This window comes from Hoplias malabaricus, chromosome 2 (genome assembly GCF_029633855.1).
Source record: "Hoplias malabaricus isolate fHopMal1 chromosome 2, fHopMal1.hap1, whole genome shotgun sequence".
Taxonomy (NCBI): domain Eukaryota; kingdom Metazoa; phylum Chordata; class Actinopteri; order Characiformes; family Erythrinidae; genus Hoplias; species Hoplias malabaricus.
Window position 1 is genome coordinate 59,457,491 of NC_089801.1, and position 18,966 is coordinate 59,476,456.

The following is an 18,966-nucleotide window of genomic DNA, read 5'->3' on the forward strand; positions in this document are numbered from 1 at the left end:
TTAGATAAGGAGCTACTGATGTTTGGAAAAAATTAAATTAACATAGATCTAAAATGTCTAAAACTCAATTAGATATTATCTCCAAGTTTTGAAGTATCCTTGATACTGACCCCTATTGCTCTGGATGATTCTGACTGCTCTGCTCTGACCGATTTAAACATGGCCACATTCTAAACTGGTTAATTCAGAGACAAAGCAGTTTGATTCTTTCGGTGTCCCCCCAAAAATAATAAATAAATAAATAAATAAATAAATAAATAATAAAGTATAATAAAAACTTTCTCAATGTTGCCATTTCTGTGTTAAAGCCTTTATTTTTTATTTTTATATATTTTTTTTATGTTAAAACTTTTGTTCATCTATTTTTCTTGACAGTGGTTGCTAATATGTAGCATGCTAACCTAGACACCGTTGCTAATGTCTGACAGTAGCATATTCTCAGGATTCTTGCTGTTTGTTGGCAGTTGCCGTGGTTACAGTGTCTGAGCCTTCTGCCTGTCTTGTTAAAATGAACTGTGGAGTAATTCAGACCCTCTCCAGAGTCAGAGAGACTTGTGTGTAACTCAGCAGGTAGTGTCGCAGTCACACAGCTCCTGAGACTTGGAGGTTGTGGGTTCGAGTCCAGCTCCAGGTGACTGTCTTTGAGCAGTTTGGTGTGTTCTCCCTGTGTCTGTGTGGGTTTCCTCCCACATTCCAAAAACACACGTTGGTAGGTGGATTGGTGACTCAAAAGTGGGAGTGTGTGTGTTGCCCTGTGAAGGACTGGTGCCCCCTCCAGAGTATATTTCTGCCTTGCGCCCAATGTTTCCAGGTAGGCTCTGGAAACTTTAAATTCTTTAATCTCTCAGCTTGTTTAAACTCAGCTTCTGCAGGGGTGCACCTGAAACATAGTAAAGGTAATACGTATTAAACTAAATTAAGTGTGCTTAATAATTTATAATGCAACGTTTTCTTTAGCATCATAATATTATAATAACTACTCTTTATGAAATCTTTATGAAATCTGTTTATAAAAAGTATTGTTACTTTTGTGTTCATTTATTTGAGTACAGGTAAAAGCATTAATATAAACATTTACTCATGCAAGACTTAAAAAAATTAGTTTATTGGAGTATTTTATGTACTTTTTTTATCTGGAGTCTGCAAATATCGTGCCAACTACATCATTGGAAACAATATGTAGAAATAAAAGACAATATATCACAGAAGGGAATAAATGTACACTGTTCACATTTACAAGTATTTCTGTGAAGTGTATAAATGATTTTCATATGAAGCTTCCTAGTTTATATTTAAAATATATATATATATATATATATATATATATATATATATATATATATATATATATATAAAGTAGTTTATAATGTTTGACAGGCTATACCAAATGTATTACTGCTTAATCTTCTAACTATTTAAACAAGTCAGCCTGGCATCTCCTAAAGAGATCCAAATTTCTTTTAATCATTTTCAAATAAAAACAATGCAAAACTATTTATTACTGTTTAATAATGTTCATATTTTTATTTCAACATTGCTTCCATTTAAAAGCTTTCCAACACTTCTTCGAAATTCTAAGTTAGCAGTCAGATGACTTTATGGCTTTAATAATGTATTTATATAGCATTTACAAGGACAACGAATTTAAAAACATTGTCCTCACCAACAGTAAAAACATGGTTATCACTCCAGAGACTTTATGGTCCCTCTTCCAGAATAGGTCTTGTTGCTTTCTTCTTCAGTGCTCATACATTGTGTTAGTGCCATTGAACATACGTGAACAATTTGTACGTTAGTGTCAACGTACAAAACACCTTTTCGTTTAGTGCCAGTCTGAAATACGTCTATAGATATGTTGGTCTTTAAAACCTTTAGAAAGCTCTTCTTAAATTGTCTCTGACTGCTGGTGTCACCATTTCTTATGTTTTCCTGAAGAAGCACCACTGGGGACCAAAACAAGTGACATCATGTTGCATGCAGCAGTGTTGAGGAAAAGCGATGATAGAGGAATATTAATATGCATAATAAAAAAGAGGGGAAAACAGTGTGTAGATTAGGGCTGGGCGATATGGAAAAATCACAATATAAGACAAAGTTTTCATTGGGTATCTTAACTTTTCCCCACGATTGTACATTTTGTGAAAATGTGTGAAAAAAACTCAATTGTAAATCAAAACTAAACAAGATAAAGAAAAACATTTTTATTTATCAAAATAAAGACTGAAGTACAAGTCAAATGACTTCATTAACTTACAGACCTGCAGTGTCAGTAATAAAGTGCTTTTAAGAACAGTGTATATTTGGCTACATGTTGCACATGTAAATAAAATAACCAAACCTATGTGTTCTGGAAATGTATTTGAATTATTGCCTCAACAAATATACATTCAGTATCTGTAACCGCTTATCCAATTCAGGGTCGCGGTGGGTCCAGAGCCTACCTGGAATCATCGGGCGCAAGGCAGGAATACACCCTGGAGGGGGCGCCAGTCCTTCACAGGGCAACACAGACACACACAGATTCACTCACGCACTCACACCTACGGACGCTTTTGAGTCGCCAATCCACCTACCAACGTGTGTTTTTGGACCCTGGGAGGAAACCGGAGCACCCGGAGGAAACCCACACGGACACGGGGAGAACACACCAACTCCTCACAGACAGTCACCCGGAGCGGGAATCGAACCCACAACCTCCAGGCCCCTGGAGCTGTGTGACTGCGACACTAACTGCTGCGCCACCGTGCCGCCATACACAAATATTTTCAGCAGTAAATACACACACAATGCCGGTGCTCCAGTAGTTTAAAACTGTAAAGGACAGTGAGGAACAACTATCTTATGTTTGTGTGTTTAAGGTTACTCATTTTTCAAGATAATTAAAGCCCCCTCTGCTTTCGAAAACAATCTTTCTGCTACTATAAGCTACATGTGTTAAGGTCTGTGCATGCGCAGTCCTAATTGGGCAGGCCAGTATCTGTTAGGTTTGACAAGTTTCTGAAAACAAAAAAAGGAACGCAGGTGTTGGGGGACCAGTAGGCACTAAGTCCTTTTTGACTGTAGTCAATCAGATAAAATATTTTTGTTGTCAGACATTTACTATGCCAACTTCCATCAGGACTGCCAGTGCCTATCAGTAGCGTTTGGCAAAGAACAATGGCAAAGTAGAATCTGTCCATGTATTTAGCAAGTACTGTATTACCAGTTTAAAATAACTGTATTATTTTAAATTGTTCATTGATTACAATAAGATATGAATTGAAGTTATTATATTCATGCATTGGATATGATGCAAAATATCCTATGCCAATCCATTAGTGCTTCACATAGAGCCCAATCCACTCTTTTCCTACCTGCAGCCACAAAACATATCTAAAGCAGAGCTAGCGCTATGTGTGTGTTAATAGTGTGACCTCAAAAATACAGATTAAACATGTTTGAACCTGTATAGAACGCATATTTTAGTGTCCAGATATAGGGTGATTGGTAACAACACTCTGGTTCTATACATTACATACAGTGCCCTCCATAATTATTGGCACCCCTAGTTAAAATGTGTTAAAAGCCTTAAAATAAATATTTTTTATTGCAGAAGCATAATCTTATTCTGAAAAAAAAAAAATAGAAAAAAGCAACCTTTAACTCAAGTGAAAAAAAAATAAAGAAAAAATCCTGACTAAGAAATAATTATTTCCCATAAAAATGACCTGTTCCACAATTATTGACACACTTAACAATTCCTTAACAAAGTATTTGAAACATTTGTCATTTCTACTGTAGTGTATAAAGTGGATCTACGTATCTAGGAACCTTTAATTAGTAATTCATCACTTCCTGTTTCCCTGGGGTATAAATATGGAGTTACACTGAGGCCTATTTCTCTTACTCATTCTTAAACATGGGAAAGACAAGAGAACACACTATTTAAGTAAGGCAGATGTGCGTCGACCTTCATAAATCAGGTAATGGCTACAAGAAAACAGCCACTCACCTGCAGTTGCCCTTATCTACAGTCAGACCAATCATCAGAAAGTTCAAAACATCTGGAACTGTGACAAACAAACCTGGAAGAGTACGCAAGTGTACCATGCCACCACGCACAGTGAGGAGGATAGTATGAGACATAAAAAGTACTCGAAAACTCACTGTAATAGAATTTAATCAAATGGTAGCATGTTGGTATTACCAGGTCTCCCAAACAACAATCAGGTGCTATCTACATGCCAATAAGCTGTTTGGCAGGCATGCACGGGGAAAGCCTTTTCTGAGTTATACTCATAAGCGTAAACGGGTTTGCCAAGCATAAATGAGTTTTCCAAGTGGTACTGGGATATTAACTGGGATTGCTTTGGTCAGATGAGACTAAAATAGAGCTTTTTGGCAACAAACGCTCTAAGTGGGTCTGGCATAACACCAAGGATGAGTTCGCAGAAAAACACCGCATGCCCACTGCTGTGGGCCTGTTTCTCCTCCAAAGGACCTGGGAACCTTGTAAGGATACATGGGATCATAAACTCTTTGAAATATCATGACAGTTTGAATCAGAATCTAGTGGTCTCTGCCCGAAAGCTGAAGATGGGTCATCACTGGGTCTTTCAGCAAGATAATGACACTAAACGTGGCCAAATCTACTCAAAAATGGTTCACAAGGCACAAAATCAAGCTCCTCTCATGGCCATCTCAGTCCCCAGACCTCAATAGAAAACCCAATAGAAAACCTGTGGGGTGAGCTGAAAAGGAGAGTGTATAGGTAGAAGACCCAGGACTCTGGACAATTTTACAAAAAGGAATGGTCGAAGATCCCTCTTTCTGTATTCTCTCATCTTGTGAAGAGTTATAGGAGAAGATTAAGTGCTGTCTTGTGGCACATGATTTCATTCAAAAGATTTTTCTTAAGGGCGGCACGGTGGCGCAGCAGGTAGTGTCGCAGTCACACAGCTCCAGGGGCCTGGAGGTTGTGGGTTCGATTCCCGCTCCGGGTGACTGTCTGTGAGGAGTTGGTGTGTTCTCCCCGTGTCCGCGTGGGTTTCCTCCGGGTGCTCCGGTTTCCTCCCACAGTCCAAAAACACACGTTGCAGGTGGATTGGCGTCCGTAGGTGTGAATGTGTGTGTGTCTGTGTTGCCCTGTGAAGGACTGGCGTCCCCTCCAGGGTGTATTCCCGCCTTGCGCCCGATGATTCCAGGTAGGCTCTGGACCCCCCGCGACCCTAAATTGGATAAGCGGTTACAGATAATGGATGGATGGATTTTTCTTAATGTGTGATTTTTTCCCCACCAAATAAAGGCACTTAAATTAAAGCTAAACTAAATTTTTTGCATTGTTGTGTAACAATGCCAATTCCTTGTTAATAGTGTTCAGTTAAAGTCTGTCTTTATATGTTATTTTCATGTTTATTTATGTATGATTTCACAAAATTTATTTGTTTATGTAATTCACCTGACGTGTCTGTGTAACTCCAGTTAGTGTGTGGAACCTTTCTTTTGATTTTTTGGTACCCCTACGTTTGGTTTCTGGGGACAGCCCCTATATAAGGTGTAGTTTCGCGCCCATCCGCCCCTTTTCTCTGTGGCATTTGGCGGGAGCAGTGAGTGAAAGTTTGGGAAGTTGAGTAATTTTTAAACCATCTGTAATAAACAATAATATCTTTGTTTGGTTTGTGTAGGGGCTTAGAATGAGTGACCGCTAACCGGAGTGTGATATTTTGATCATTGTTTTGTCAGGTATGTTTTATATAATCAGTTGCAGTATTCAGTACATTACTGTGCGCACTGCCCCCCCCCTTTTCTCTGTGGCATTTGGCGGGAGCGGGGCTTAGAATGAGTGACCGCTAACCGGAGTGTGATATTTTGATCATTGTTTTGTCAGTTTTCTCATCCAATAAATGGAGATGCACTTCAAAACACGTCGGTGGTCCGGTCATTATTAACCATTAACACATTAAGTGTTGGTTTTGACAGGCCTTTCATCCTTTCCACCGATGCTTCCCTGGATGGTCTGGGTGCTGTCCTGTCCCAGGTGCCTGCTGGTGAGGACAGAGCAAGGCCAATTGCTTTTGCCAGCAAATCTCTCTCCCGAAGCCAAGCAAATTATCCTGCTCACAGGCTAGAGTTCTTAGCCCTTAAGTGGGCTGTCTGTGACAAATTCAGCCACTGGCTCAAGGGTCACAGGTTCACTGTATGGTCTGATAATAACCCTTTGACATACATCCTAACAAAACCCAAACTTGATGCTTGTGAGCAGCGGTGGGTCTCCAAACTGGCCCCTTACTGCTTTGAGATCAAACACATTCCTGGTCGTCTGAATGTGGTGGCAGATGCTCTCAGCAGGGACCCCTTTGTAAAACCTCTGCAGGGACGGCTGTTGTGCGTCCCTTACTCTGAGCTGTTAAAACAGGCTCAGGATATTCGTGACGGACAAGTGCAGGACACTTTCCGCTTGACTTGCCAGCCACAGTCAATGGAGGACCCCTCTACCTCTGCTGCAGTTGACAGCTCACTATCTGAGGAGGATGTCTCCTCCCTTCTCTCCTCATTCGAAGAGTGGGACACAGCTTCGAGACAACGGGCAGCCTACCTTGCTGACCATCTCACCTCCTTGGAGCCTGCTGGTCAGGATATGTGGCCCTTTTTGTCGCTCACTGATCTTCAGTCATGCCAGCAGAAAGATCCAGTAATCTCCAGAGTTGCTCATTATGTTGAGAGGAAGCGCAGACCCTCCAGACGGGAGCGCTATAATGAGAGTCAGACGACCCTGAGGATCCTGAAGCAGTGGGACAGGTTGACACTTATGAGTGGGATTCTCTACCGGGTCAAAAAGGACCCTTTAACCAAGCACAGGAGGTTTCAGTTTGTCGTGCCTGAGTCTCTGAAGGCCGATGCACTATCCGGTGTTCATGATCATGCTGGTCATCAAGGTCAGCCCCGCACACTCTCTCTGGCTCGTCAGCGCTTCTTCTGGTCTGGTATGGAGAAAGATGTGCGAGACCATGTGAAGAATTGTCAAAGATGTGTCCTCAGTAAAACTCCTGAACCTTCTGCCAGAGCCCCACTGGAAAACATCAAGACCTCTGCTCCTTTGGAACTTGTGTGTGTGGACTTTTGGTCTGCGGAGGTCTGTAACAACAGGTCAGTGGATGTTCTGGTCGTCACGGACCATTTTACCAAGCTTGCTCATGCCTTTCCCTGTCGGGACCAGACTGCCAAAAAGGTTGCCAAGAAGCTGTGGGACAATTTCTTTTGCGTTTACGGCTTTCCCCAGCGCTTGCACTCTGACCAAGGAGCGAGCTTTGAAAGCGAGCTTATTGCCGAGCTCCTGAAGTTGTCGGGGGTTGATAAGTCACATACCTCACCATACCACCCTATGGGGAATGGCAATACAGAAAGGTTTAACCGAACCCTGGGTAACATGTTGAGAGCCCTGCCCCCTCACTCCAAACAGAAATGGCCGCAGATGATTCAAACAATGACTTTTGTCTATAATTGCACCATTCATGAGACCACTGGATTTGCACCATTCTATCTGATGTTTGGGAGGGTTCCCAGACTGCCGGTTGACCTGATGTTCAAGAATGTACTCCATGATGAGACTGTGTGTGACTACAATGCTTATGTTAAATCTCTTTTGGGGGACCTGCACTGGGCAATGACTCTGGCTCAAAAGAACTGCACAGCTGTGCAAAAACATCAACGTGACCAATACAACAAACGGGTCAAAGGTCTGCCTCTGTCACTTGGCGATAAGGTCCTGCTGGCAAACAAAGCTGCCCGAGGGAAACGGAAGCTTTCTGACAAGTGGGAGCCGGTTGTCTACACTGTGGTGGCTTCAAAGCCTGCTTTACACATCTATCGGATCAGGCATCCAGATGGACATGAACGTGTAGTCCACCGCAACCTGCTGCTACAGGTCAGCTTCTTGCCCCTGAGTGGAGTTCCGGACAGTAATGAAGCAGGTGTGCCCTCGCCTGACTGTGATGTGAGCAATGCCCCTCCATCTGACTGGAATGCGACTGAGATGTCTGGACTGAACACTGCTGCATCAACAGCTGAACCTTCCCTTGCTGGTTCTCTCTCTGGGGTTAGTGACTGAAATGGTGACCGAACTGCTGCTTGGGTCAGTGAGCAGTCCTCTTTAGATGAGCCACTTGGTCCAGACAGTCCATCTCCTCCTGCTGCTGTGGCCACCCCAGCTCCAGTTGGTCCTACTGCTACAGACATACCACCTGTTTCCCCTGCTCCTAAGCAGCCACCGTTGCATGTCTACCATATTCCTCCTCGGGGACTTGATGCGGTAGACCGATTAACAACAAGTTTTGGCAGGGTTATTCGGCCAGTTTGCCGCTTAATTGAGTCCATGACACAACTTGAGTCTGTTCTGGGGGTGGAGCCAAGTTCTGCTGCGGTTCTCCATGTGTAACCCTTGAGTTTCATGTCTTTAACTTTATTTTTTATTTTTTTTGTTTGTTTCTGTTTCTTGGCATATTACATGATTGTTTTTATGCATTTCATTATTGACATGCTGCTATTTGTACATCTTTGTCATTTGCCATCTTTTGTCTGGCATGAGAATGTGCGGTGTATGAGGCACCGCACGTTATTTGTGGAGCGCTATAGGTTTTGCTGGGCGCCAAGCAAGCTTTTAGCTCTCCTATCCTTTGAGTAGGAAGCTTTTGATGTTGATTCGCTCTGCCTGAAGATTGTTTTTTTTGCTGGGTGTAGTTTTGTTCTACGACCCAAAATTTTGTGTAATTCTAGGGGGGTGAATGTAACAATGCCAATTCCTTGTTAATAGTGTTCAGTTAAAGTCTGTCTTTATATGTTATTTTCATGTTTATTTATGTATAATTTCACAAAATTTATTTGTTTATGTAATTCACCTGACGTGTCTGTGTAACTCCAGTTAGTGTGTGGAACCTTTCTTTTGATTTTTTGGTACCCCTACGTTTGGTTTCTGGGGACAGCCCCTATATAAGGTGTAGTTTCGCGCCCATCCGCCCCTTTTCTCTGTGGCATTTGGCGGGAGCGGTGAGTGAAAGTTTGGGAAGTTGAGTAATTTTTAAACCATCTGTAATAAACAATATCTTTGTTTGGTTTGTGTAGGGGCTTAGAATGAGTGACCGCTAACCGGAGTGTGATATTTTGATCATTGTTTTGTCAGGTATGTTTTATATAATCAGTTGCAGTATTCAGTACATTACTGTGCGCACTGCCCCCCCCCTTTTCTCTGTGGCATTTGGCGGGAGCGGGGCTTAGAATGAGTGACCGCTAACCGGAGTGTGATATTTTGATCATTGTTTTGTCAGTTTTCTCATCCAATAAATGGAGATGCACTTCAAAACACGTCGGTGGTCCGGTCATTATTAACCAACACAACGCAGAGAAAATAAGAAGAAGCCACCGGTTACAGTTGTCCTATATTATTTTAAAAAATATAATAATTTATAATGAATAATAATTAAGCCAAAGAACACTTCTTAACCAGGGGTGCCAGTAATTATGGAAGGCGCTGTATGTTTGGGTTTGCGCATATGCAGTTCAAATTGAGATGCACAAAAAGAAACACGGTCTGCTGCCTAAAAGTGTCTGACTGATTTAAAAACTTCAGATATCGATATAAAAGATATAGCCTTACTCCATATCCTGCTCTGTTTATATCCTGATATATTTTAATATGTCAATATACTGCCCAGCCCTAGCATAGATTTAAAATATTGCAGTCAGCATCATTGATTGTGTCAACAAATCACAACAGCCCTATTCTTTGAATAGATCTGAACTTTCAAATGCAGTTACTACTTGGGGGATAAGGGTTGTTTTTTCATAAAATTAATTAGCCTATTTACCTTTGATTGTTCTGTTGGTAAAAAACGCTGTGAATTTTAAAACTGTGGCATTGTTGTAGACCTAACTACTGGGTTTTTTTGTAGAACATGGCATGTCTTCTCTGAGGCGCTGGTGAAAAAATTCGCTCAGAAGCTACAGCAATTGCCCTGGAATGTAGCAGTGAAGATGATTGCCCTGAAAATTTAGACTTCAGTCAGTGTGATGTTGACAATGCAAGTGAAGTTTTAACAGCAGAAGGAAATAGTACTTCAAATGAAATGGATGAACTCAGTGATGCAGTTTCAGATTTTGGATACAGAGAAAATGTGTCAAATGAAGAAGAGGGAGAACATGCCATTGAAGATGAGGTAACCTTTCAAGAAAAACTTGCTTCTTGGGCTACAAAAAGTACATGTGGAAGAAACCAAATTGATGAATTGTTGGATATTTTGAAGGATGAAGGTTCAGACGTATTGAAGGATTCAAGGACATTACTGAAAACACCTCGTCGAATCCTGCCCAAGGACAAATGTGGTGGTTTTACTTGGGGATCGAGTGCTCTGTTGTGAAAATTCTTGCCCGGAACATCACATTTTTGAAGAGTTCAAACTTTGTTGACCTATTAGTGAACATAGATGGAGTTTCTCTTTTCAAATCATCTAATGCTCAGTTATGGCCAATCCTCTGTTGTTTTGGTGACTTTGAACCATTTGTAGTGGCAATTTTTTATGGTGGATCCAAACCTAACTCTGTTGATGATTTTCTTGAAGACTTCTTAACTGAATATGCAGAACTACAGAGAAAGAAAATCACTGTGAATGACAAAGAAATCCATGTACACATCAAAGCATTTGTTTCTGATGCTCCTGCTCGAGAATTCTTAAAATGTGTAAAAGGACACACTGGATACTACAGCTGTGAAAGATGTCCAATTAAGGGAGAGTATAAGAACAAAAGAGTGGTGTTCTTGGGAGAATACCCATTAAGAACTGATAGTGATTTCTCTAATGGACTTTATGTTGATCATCAGGTTGTAGTGATCCCTTTACTTAATGTAGGAGTAAGATGCATCACAGATTTTCCTCTCGACTATATGCATTTAGTATGTCTTGGGGTTGTGAAAAGAATGCTGTGCTTTTTAAAACAAGGACCACTTGAATGTAGACTGTCAGCTTTTCTTGTGTCTTTGTCTGGAAAGCTGCCAACTGAATTTGCTCGGCAACCCAGACCACTAACAGAACTAGATTGGTGGAAAGCAACAGAGCTTAGGCAATTCTTCCTATACACTGGACCTGTAGTTTTAAAAAAAGTGTTGCACAGGAACATATACCAGCATTTTCTCTGCCTAACAGTAGCTGTATCAATCCTTCTGGACTCCTGTTAAAGAAGACTTACATGGACTATGCTCAACAACTTCTACACTATTTTGTAGATAAATGCCAGCATATATACACAGCATCGTTTTTGGTGTATAATGTTCATAGCTTGAAACATCTGTCAGATGACACATTTCCAGTGCTCTCTCAATGACATATCTGGTTTTCCTTTTGAAAATTACCTCCAAAGTCTGAAAAATTTGTGAGAAATGCCAAGAATCCTATCAGACTTTCTGAACATGAGATGGCACAAAGTCACACAGAGAAGATGGCAATAAAAGTTTGCATTTTGTTTCAGTAGAGAAGAGAAATGGGTGTTTCCTCTTGCACAATGAAGACTTTGCATTTGTAAAAGAAAAACGTGATGATGGCAGCTTGTTGTGACATAATTTCACAAAAGAGCCTGAAAAGCTTTTTTACTGTGCCTTGTGACTCCAAGCTTATTAACATTGTGTTCATCAGAAATTTGGAGAGAGTACAGAAACATCGCAGACTCCTTGAAGTTGATGAAATAAACCATAAAGTGGCTTGTCTTCCCTATCAAACAGGATTTGTGCTTATGCCTTTACTGCACAGCATGGAACGAAAAGACTAAAAGGGTAATTACTAATTAGTTTGTAGTAATAGTATTACAATCTATAATGCATTTTTGGTTTGTGTTTATTATTTCTTATTCAAGAACTTCAGTGTAAAATATGTAATATTTACTCCACCTCTGATTAACAACATAATCGGTGCACTGTCGGGCTGCATGAGTCTATATCACTCTGTATTGAGTGAAGGGTTTTCCACATTATTCAGAGAGCACATTTCAGCAACTGGTGGTGGAGGAACAGAAAAGTTAGAAAATAAGCGAAATAATACAGTTCTACACTGTTTAGAAGCACAGCTGGACAGCTAAGCTTAGTAAACCACAGCAGATGGTTCTCCAGCGAACTGTGGCTCAAATCACAAATGTTTATAGATAAAGCCTCATACCTGTGGTCACAGAGTCCAGTGAAAGCTCTTCTCAGTGTTTTGTCTGTTTTCAGCTTCATACATCTCTCTTTTAATGCGCAAACAGCACTAAACTCACACTGCGGTGGACGACTGGGCTTGTGTTTTACCCCTCACCCATTTTCAGAGTGTGACATATGCAGTCAGTGATCTCCCACAGCACACCCTCTCTGTAGCCCTCTTCTGCAGTATTATGGTATTACCATTATACTGCCCAACCCTACTATGAATCACTGCTCATTTTTAGCTACCTCCATTGACTTAATGCGGCATTGACATTGACAAAATGCAGAAAAAAACTGCTCACAAAGACTTTTAAGTGTTAAAAAGTTTTATATATCCCTGGTATTTTATATGTATCAAGTTGCTGATTAGATTTTTATTTTATGGCAGCTGTCTTGACATTATGACTCAGATTAGCCTATTTTTGGAAAACGGCAGTATTATAGCAGTATTTTTTACTCAGCAAAAAAGCGTGCTTACTTTGAGTTATCTGTACATATATTTCGATTTTTAAATTAATGTTTTAATTTATGACAGTTTGTGTGGTTTCAGGATGGCTTGGGTTAGGGTAGTGTGGTAAGAGAAGGAAAGCCAAGAAGAAGGAACTGTGCCATACAGCTGAGTAGACACAGAAAACATGTTGCTGTATTGGCCAAATGTTACAAATGCAACAAGATGTTTCAGTGAACGCCGCAAACCATCTGATGGTTGGCGAAAATTTCCTCTTCTGAAAGAGAACATGAGGTCTGGTAGGTACAGATACATGTATATCAGAGCCTGAGTTACAAAACACGCATTTCCATCCCACCTTGATTGATGTGGTAGTTACATTTATATCAATTTTGCAGTCCACTAAATTGGTGAACTTTACATTCACATGCTTTACGAGTTCTTAAAATAGACATACTTCTAAAAAGGTAGCTTTTTTGTCTGTATATGAATGTAAATGAAAAATGAATTTCATTCCTTGTTAATGCCTGTTACATGCTCTTTGTATCAGGATAAACCTGCTTTATTGTTGTTATTCATTAAAAACCCTTGTTGTTTGATGTGTGTTCTTATTTACAGATAACATAAATGAATGTGACAACTGTGATTTCGCGAGTAGTGCAGAAGTTGAAGAAAGTCCACTGGAAGCAAATAGAAGAAGAATACCCAAGACATTTGAAGAATGTTTGACAGGTAGTCTTTTTTGCATCCATCCATCCATTCATCCATCCATCTATTTCTGTCTTATCTATTCCTCTACACTGTAAAACAAAATGTAGTGACTCCAACTTAAAATAATTAAGTAACAGATTTCATCACCATTTTTAAGGTGGTCAATTTTAAGGTCAATTTTTTGCCCACAGTTGCAAATTTAAGTTGGCATAACAGTTTTGTTTCAAGGTTAGTTAAACTTGAATTGCTATTTCACCTCAACTAATTTTCGTTCAATATGTAATCATAACTTATTATTTTAAGTTGGCAAAATTTGATATACGAAGGAAAGCTGATTACATGTTGCATTTGCCCACTAAAAATGCTCTGAAATTAGTTAGTAATACATTTTAAGTCAGAGTGTAAATTGTTGGAAAAAGCAGGAAACAAATAAAAAAAATTTGTATAATCTAAATAAAGACACAGATATATTTACTATATATTAATTGTGCAATGAAACTCTGCACTTTTGTAAAATATTAGTTCAAAGGTTTGAAATGCTTTATAATTAATATCATAAATACTGTGGGAAATAAGCCATTTCAGAGCAAGAGTCTCTTTTGATACCACTGTAAAATTTTCAGAGGGGTCTTTCTCATCTCTGGCATCTGTTATTTCCAGGAAGGCAAATTTGATCCCTTTTCTGTAAAAGAACTCTCTTCCTTAGACAAGACATAATACAAGCATCAACATCTCCAGAGCATTACTGTATACGCTACAGATACAGACAACAGTTTATGCCTTGGCTTGTGAGAACTTGCTAAATATAGTCAAAATATGAATTATTATTCATATTGAGAAAGAAAAATTGTTAATTTTTTGCATTTTAATTGAACAGTGTTTTATTTTTTTTTTATTTACAGGGTGGGCCATTTATATAGATACACCTTAATAAAATAGGAATGGTTGGTGAATGGTTGGGAGTGGGGAAACTTTTCAAGACGGGTGGTGACCTGGTGGCCATTTTGAAGTCGGCCATTTTGGATCCAACTTTTGTTTTTTCAATGGGAAGAGGGTCATGTGACATCAAACTTATTGGGAATTTCACAAGAAAAATAATGGTGTGCTTGTCTTTTAACGTAACTTCATTCTTTCATGAGTTATTTACAAGTTTCTGACCACTTATAAAATGTGTTCAAAGTGCTACTTATTGTGTTGGATTGTCAATGCAACCCTCTTCTCCCACTCTTCACACACTGATAGCAACACCGCAGGAGAAATGCTAGCAGTCTTCCAGTATTCGTAGTTTACCGTAAAACTACGGATCTGTAAAAATCTGCAAAAAGTATCACTACCACTCACCCTCGTTCATCAATAACTCTCAAAAACCTGATTCTAACACTGTCCTCAACAAAGCTTGGGCTCCACAAACACAAAATGTAACTAAAGCCAATTTACTGACACAGCAAACGGAGAAATAATCACTTATTACCAGAATCGATGTAAACGCTACAAAGTGAGCTAATCCGGCTAAAGTTAGCAGCCTCAAACCCTGGCTCCCTGCATAGTAACTCTCCATAACTGATTATAACACCTCTGTCAACAAAACTTATCACTAAAACCGCAAAAAAAAATTTTTTAATATAAATTTTTCTAATTTGTGTCCAATGTCTGTTTCAGATCACTCTATTGTGTAAATTCAGTCCATTCTTTTACAGCCGCTCATTCTCTCTTTCATTCGCTTTCTCCTCCTTGCTCTTTTTTGCTATAATGTCCCAGAAAAAATACCTAACTAGATTCTTCTTGTAGCTAGGTAACCATTCACCTGTGAGATCTGTGCTGTTAATCGTTACACATTTCTCGCTAGAGCCCTCTGCCCCCTGATTCAGAAGTTACCTAGTCCAATAACCAGTAGAGAGCCCGGCACAGCAGCCACATAGGCTCTATTTTCCATATTACAGCTCCGTGGAACACCACGGTCATTTAGAAGCTGTAATTTGAAGGTAGAAATACTACATAGTGTTCCTTTAACATACCCAGGCTTACTGCCCAAAGTAAACAAAGGAAAGAACATGGTCATCGTCAGAGGAAATATTTAGAAATCTACCTAGCATCACAATGAATATATCATGGCACATAATGTCAAAATGTTCAGATTTGCAGAAGTTTCAAAAATTACATAGCTTCAAATTAATGTAGTTCTTTTAAGGTCACAGTGGCTTGCCACTTCGATGAATTAAAAATATTGCCCGATGACCTGTGGAAGAAGTTTCTGCACATGCCAAGTTAAATACTGATGCAGAAGAGCTAACAACAGTTCAGTTAAAAAATATTTTTTTTCTGCTCAGGGAGTGGCTTTAAATTTGGATGATTTAAAATTCAGAAAAAATGTATCTGCTGCTATTAAGTTGAAATCACTTGTATTTTTCCCCCAACATACTTCAAATCTGATTTTCTTTACAGTGTACAGTTGTAACTATAAATATATGAAGTAAATATTTTCCTAATATTTAACTTTTTTTTATTTGATATTTTAAATGCATTGCCTTCTGAGCACTGTTATTTCCTTCATGAACTGCATATTTTTGGTTAATATTTGTCTCTTGAATTAGGTGATACCCATGACAGTGTTGTACAATCTGATGTTAATCAAGAGATTGATCAATATGTCAACAGTACTAAAGGTTGGTTCTTTTTTCTTATCATGAGGAGATAGAAATTAAAAAAGCAACAAAAACGTGAAAAATTATGTATTGCCTTTGCTTTATAAAAATGACGACATTACAAAGAGTGAGACTTTTTTTAACAGAGCTAGAACTTCCTGGTCCTCCAGGGAAACTGGAACATCTTCAAAAGAAAAAATCTACACTGTACTCTGAAAATGCAAACTTTCCATCATCTACTTTATCTGAGGGATCAAACTCTGGCTCTCCATTTACACTCATCAGGAAGAAACAAACTTCCTTTACATCAAGAGGTTCTTCAGGTTCGTACCTTAAATTGAAGTTTAGAAATATTTGGTCTAAAATGACAATCTGGTTTCATATTCTTATATTATTTCATGAATATACAATAGATCTGCCATGTGTAACTTATCAAGTTTTTCCCTTGTGATACAGGCAACTTATCGTAAATGTGTTTTCCCAGAATGAACGAAGAAAATGAACAAAATATGAAGCTGAATAAAAATGTGAAACAAACACAACTCCTAGTTCAGCTTGCTAGCAAGTATAAAGTTTTGTTTGTGTTTGACTACACAGTATTTCCCCTCAGTGCTTTGTACATTTGTGTGTATATTTAGTGGGTGAAGCTGCTATTGAAACAATGTAAGAAAAAGAGTATTGGATTGTAGCTTCTGGTCGTTGTTGTTATTTAGTATATGTACTTCATTTTGGATAATAAGAATTGCATTTACCATAGGAGGACGTTTACCTGCAGTGGTAAGATTTGTCCATAAATCAGTCGTAAAATTACCTAAAGTATTTGTCTTAAGTATTAAATTTAAGATTCTTTTAGCTCCTCTGCAAATTCAGGAGACTACGTCAGAAAAGCAGACCAGACCATCTTCTCATGGAGGCCTGTCTCAACAAACAGAACAGAGTAGATCAAGATCACTTTGTTCAGCAGTCCACAGAAGGGAACAGCTCCCAACAACAGACTCCATCAACACAGGAAAAACGCTCTGCATACCCAGTGCCAGAAGCAAGTAAGTGGGTAGTTGACATTGCATTTTTACTGTTGCAAAAATTTAAATTTAACATAATTACAATAGACTACTCCTGTCACAATACCAGAATTATGACTTGTATGATACCAAATATCTTAATACAATTTAACATAAAATTAAATATCTTGATATAATGTAACAGAACATTTATAACTGGTGTTTGTTGATCCTAGTACTTGTAAACACCTGATTATTATCAGCTTGGAAGTTGTAATTTTAATCAGTAAATATAAATAAAGTAAATATATACAGTGTGAACATATATTGAAATATCTGACTTAATTGGTATTTAGCCAAAAGGATAAAGACAGTAATCCTGCTGGGAAACAAAGATTGCCTGTCACAAAATAAATCACCCGTATTTGAGATGTGAACATGAGCAGGGTTATTTTATCCATCAGATAAAGAGAAAGCAGAACAGCAGAGATTCATGTACTGGCACACACACAACAGAACTACAGCTTAAACACGGGTACACAGAGCGGAACAGAAGCACAGGGTCTTGCACACGCAAGAAAACAGCAACTCTGTGTAACGGTGCTGGAGCTGCTGTACCTCTGTGTGCCAAAGCTCTATGATTTGGAGAGGTAGTTTGCCTGGTAAGCAATAATTAGACGTCACTGTGGTGCATCTGATTAAAATACATTAGATGATGTTCACTTTATTGCAGCAGGTGAAAGGATGTAATATATAAACAAGTGAACAAGTAAACAAGTGGAGCCATTAGAGGTGCACGCACTTTAAGTGCAAGCCGAATAAAACAAAAATCAGAATGTAACAAAGACAAGGCACACTTGAAGACAAACCACAAGATACAATAAACCAAACAAAAACGCGATCAGTTAAACAGGAAAAACCCTAAAAAAAAAAAAACTCTTGAGAGACCCATAATCACCCCTCAGTCCACCTTAAGTTATCAGAATTAATTATCGCTGCACATTAACCCAACCTAACACTCTGGTCCCTGAATACGGTTCACAAAGTTTCTAAAATGTTGGTATTTGGCTCTCTGCTCTCCCCAAACACCCCCGTTTAAGAGGACACTTCAAATTGTTAATTAAGCTAAATCTGGGAAAGAAAGGACAGTACTCAATAATCACTTTAGCCAAGCACTTCTGCTAAAAGAAAGAAAAATGCGTTTTACTATTCACGTAAAATAACCTCTCTAAGAACACCCTAAGCTCAACGACTTTACATACCTGCGTTCATCCACTGCACAATGCAGCTTAAGAGTGTCACGTTAGAACACCATCATTACTTCTCAATGTAGAAGCCACTGTTAGATGCTGAATGAAGTCCACTTTCTACAAATGAGAATTAATACATAAAAAAGAAAACTGCTTTTGAGCCTAATGAAAAGAAACCCATTTCATACCCATTCTGAAGTATTAAGCATTACTTGTAACTAAGCCTCCACCCTACATACCAGACTCACTGCAGTTAACTAAAATTCTCTTCTCACCTTGACCGCACAGGCTTTAACTAAAGCTCTTTAAAACATACAACATTCAAAAGCCCATAAAAAAGGATCCTTTGCACACCGTCCGAGCTGGTTACCAGGCGCTTCTGACTATGAACCAAACGATAATTCAGCTACTCTCGCGAGGCTCAACACATTTCCCGCGAGAGTCTTAAAGGTGCAACGACCCTTTTTCTCCACCATCACATTAATAGCGCTGGCTACACATAGGATTTGTAAACATATTTTTTTAAACAGCCAATTATATGGGCCATCAAAGCTGAAATAGAGTGAATCAGCAGTGTGGGCAGCCAAAAGACATAGGGTTGTATGTTGAAACCTGGTTCTGATTTGAAACCAGTTCTGAAATTCAAAGTACCGGGTACATAATAACAATACAGAATTTCAATTCCATTTATTGTTTCTTATGCTTCAAACACACACCT

At 39.0% G+C, this 18,966-nt stretch overlaps 1 long non-coding RNA gene across 1 annotated transcript; it reads right to left on the reverse strand.

Annotated features, from left to right (window-relative positions):
- Positions 1 to 380: 380 nt before the first annotated feature.
- On the reverse strand, positions 381 to 18,632 carry LOC136686640 (uncharacterized). Its single transcript, XR_010800343.1, has 3 exons — positions 18,524 to 18,632; positions 18,261 to 18,365; positions 381 to 880 (listed from the first exon to the last, which is right to left on the reverse strand). It is a non-coding gene; the product is annotated as an uncharacterized lncRNA (long non-coding RNA).
- Positions 18,633 to 18,966: the final 334 nt, after the last annotated feature.